Below are 528 nucleotides of genomic sequence, written 5' to 3' on the forward strand. Positions count from 1 at the left end.
GTACCACGTGACCGCTGTACCACGCGACCACTGCAGATTTATTTTGGAGTTAATAGTGCACGAGAAACTTATAAGTCCGAATCAGAGGACGTGAACAGATTGTACAGCGCCACTTCTCTTATGTACGGTAATTACGACATGGCGTGAACACGTGTTATCTCACATTATGATTCATTTATGATAGACTCATCATTTTACAGTCTTTTACAGCCTATTTAATCACTTAAATAATTATATACTGAAAAAAAAAAAAAAAAAAATAGCCCATGTGGCAATTTGATCTTTTTACCGTTGAGAAATGGAAGTTGTCTTCACCTCGACAGGTTTTAATCTTTTAATACTTTGACAGAATCAATGACGGATCAATGTGGGGCAAGAGAACAGTTTTCCCAATTATGAGCTCAACCGACCCCTGGAGCTAAACTCTAAGCCAACAGCATCGTTTTCTTTTTTTGTTCGTTAAACAATGGCACGCATAAAACCTGCATCTCTTCTCATTTTCTCTAGGAGACAAGCTTTCTGAAGGAC

This window comes from Ctenopharyngodon idella, chromosome 16, assembly GCF_019924925.1.
Source record: "Ctenopharyngodon idella isolate HZGC_01 chromosome 16, HZGC01, whole genome shotgun sequence".
NCBI lineage: Eukaryota > Metazoa > Chordata > Actinopteri > Cypriniformes > Xenocyprididae > Ctenopharyngodon > Ctenopharyngodon idella.